This window comes from Anopheles nili (assembly GCF_943737925.1).
Source record: "Anopheles nili chromosome X unlocalized genomic scaffold, idAnoNiliSN_F5_01 X_unloc_16, whole genome shotgun sequence".
NCBI classification, from domain to species: domain Eukaryota; kingdom Metazoa; phylum Arthropoda; class Insecta; order Diptera; family Culicidae; genus Anopheles; species Anopheles nili.
The window spans coordinates 136,851-140,000 of record NW_026525474.1 but is presented as its reverse complement, the minus strand read 5'-3'; positions in this window follow the sequence as shown (position 1 = coordinate 140,000).

Here is a 3,150-nt window from a genome sequence, read left to right as displayed (position 1 = left end):
TCGGACGATGCGCGGGTGTTTTACAGAACATTGAAAATTGTATGGAAGAAAACCCCTGGAAGTATGCAATATATGGGAAAACACGAAATACTCTCGGATGGAGATGTCTGAGAAGTTTGGCATATATGAACGAAAGTTAGCCACGGTGGGGTTCTAACATCGGTACTTGGGACGCAAAACCGTCGAACGCATGGTTTCGAAGCGATGTGCGAAAAACGGGCCAAAATGGTGCACGAACAAAGGGGCACGCGCTATATCTGGCAGAAGGAGAACTCTGCGAGGTGTTGTGTGTATGGACGAAAAGTAGGCATTACGAAGTTGAGCAAACGCGCCGAAGACCGGGAATCGATATCTCTAACCGGCTGGTCGGTAGAGCGATTCCCAACACCCCATAGACACCGCAATGGGTGAAAATCGGCTAAGTCCCTGAAATGGGTTTTCACCCAAAAACAGGGTGATGGAGACATTGCACGGAGTTGGCGTATATGGACGAAAGTTAGCCACGGTGGTGTTCTAACATCGGTACTTGCGACGCAAAAGCGTCGGACGCATGGTTTCGAGGCAATGTGCGAAAAACGGGCCAAAACGGTGCACGAACAAAGGGGCACGCGCTATATCTGGCAGAAGGAGAACTCTGCGAGGTGTTGTGTGTATGGACGAAAAGTAGGCATTACGGAGTTGAGCAAACGCGCCGAAGACCGGGAATCGATATCTCCAACCGGCTGGTCGGTAGAGCGATTCCCAACACCCCATAGACACCGCAATGGGTGAAAATCGGCTAAGTCCCAATATGTACCTTCAGAGGGGCGTATCTCGAAAACTACTCGTCAGATCGGGGCCAAATTCACAGAGAAGACACATGTCGAGGAGTTGTTTCGAATGAGCGATAGTGGTTTTTGGGTGAAAATGTACCCCTAAACCTTGTACAGAGAGGACCCCTTCCGTAGAGCAAAATCCTGAAGGTCGGGGTCGCGCAAGGGTCGACATGGGTCGAGGTGGACTATCATGCGAAACCACTTTTTTCGGTCCCTACGGTGCCCCTAGATGATGAAAAGTACAATCCGAGGTTGATTACGAACACTTTTGTGCACCCCCTTCCGTAGAGCAAAATCCTGAAGGTCGGGGTTGCGCACAAGTAGACCCCCTTCCGTAGAGCAAAATCCTGAAGGTCGGGGTCGCGCAAGGGTCGACATGGGTCGAGGTGGACTATCATGCGAAACCACTTTTTTCGGTCCCTACGGTGCCCCTAGATGATGAAAAGTACAATCCGAGGTTGATTACGAACACTTTTGTGCACCCCCTTCCGTAGAGCAAAATCCTGAAGGTCGGGGTTGCGCACAAGTAGACCCCCTTCCGTAGAGCAAAATCCTGAAGGTCGGGGTCGCGCAAGGGTCGACATGGGTCGAGGTGGACTATCATGCGAAACCACTTTTTTCGGTCCCTACGGTGCCCCTAGATGATGAAAAGTACAATCCGAGGTTGATTACGAACACTTTTGTGCACCCCCTTCCGTAGAGCAAAATCCTGAAGGTCGGGGTTGCGCACAAGTAGACCCCCTTCCGTAGAGCAAAATCCTGAAGGTCGGGGTCGCGCAAGGGTCGACATGGGTCGAGGTGGACTATCATGCGAAACCACTTTTTTCGGTCCCTACGGTGCCCCTAGATGATGAAAAGTACAATCCGAGGTTGATTACGAACACTTTTGTGCACCCCCTTCCGTAGAGCAAAATCCTGAAGGTCGGGGTTGCGCACAAGTAGACCCCCTTCCGTAGAGCAAAATCCTGAAGGTCGGGGTCGCGCAAGGGTCGACATGGGTCGAGGTGGACTATCATGCGAAACCACTTTTTTCGGTCCCTACGGTGCCCCTAGATGATGAAAAGTACAATCCGAGGTTGATTACGAACACTTTTGTGCACCCCCTTCCGTAGAGCAAAATCCTGAAGGTCGGGGTTGCGCACAAGTAGACCCCCTTCCGTAGAGCAAAATCCTGAAGGTCGGGGTCGCGCAAGGGTCGACATGGGTCGAGGTGGACTATCATGCGAAACCACTTTTTTCGGTCCCTACGGTGCCCCTAGATGATGAAAAGTACAATCCGAGGTTGATTACGAACACTTTTGTGCACCCCCTTCCGTAGAGCAAAATCCTGAAGGTCGGGGTTGCGCACAAGTAGACCCCCTTCCGTAGAGCAAAATCCTGAAGGTCGGGGTCGCGCAAGGGTCGACATGGGTCGAGGTGGACTATCATGCGAAACCACTTTTTTCGGTCCCTACGGTGCCCCTAGATGATGAAAAGTACAATCCGAGGTTGATTACGAACACTTTTGTGCACCCCCTTCCGTAGAGCAAAATCCTGAAGGTCGGGGTTGCGCACAAGTAGACCCCCTTCCGTAGAGCAAAATCCTGAAGGTCGGGGTCGCGCAAGGGTCGACATGGGTCGAGGTGGACTATCATGCGAAACCACTTTTTTCGGTCCCTACGGTGCCCCTAGATGATGAAAAGTACAATCCGAGGTTGATTACGAACACTTTTGTGCACCCCCTTCCGTAGAGCAAAATCCTGAAGGTCGGGGTTGCGCACAAGTAGACCCCCTTCCGTAGAGCAAAATCCTGAAGGTCGGGGTCGCGCAAGGGTCGACATGGGTCGAGGTGGACTATCATGCGAAACCACTTTTTTCGGTCCCTACGGTGCCCCTAGATGATGAAAAGTACAATCCGAGGTTGATTACGAACACTTTTGTGCACCCCCTTCCGTAGAGCAAAATCCTGAAGGTCGGGGTTGCGCACAAGTAGACCCCCTTCCGTAGAGCAAAATCCTGAAGGTCGGGGTCGCGCAAGGGTCGACATGGGTCGAGGTGGACTATCATGCGAAACCACTTTTTTCGGTCCCTACGGTGCCCCTAGATGATGAAAAGTACAATCCGAGGTTGATTACGAACACTTTTGTGCACCCCCTTCCGTAGAGCAAAATCCTGAAGGTCGGGGTCGCGCAAGGGTCGACATGGGTCGAGGTGGACTATCATGCGAAACCACTTTTTTCGGTCCCTACGGTGCCCCTAGATGATGAAAAGTACAATCCGAGGTTGATTACGAACACTTTTGTGCACCCCCTTCCGTAGAGCAAAATCCTGAAGGTCGGGGTTGCGCACAAGTAGA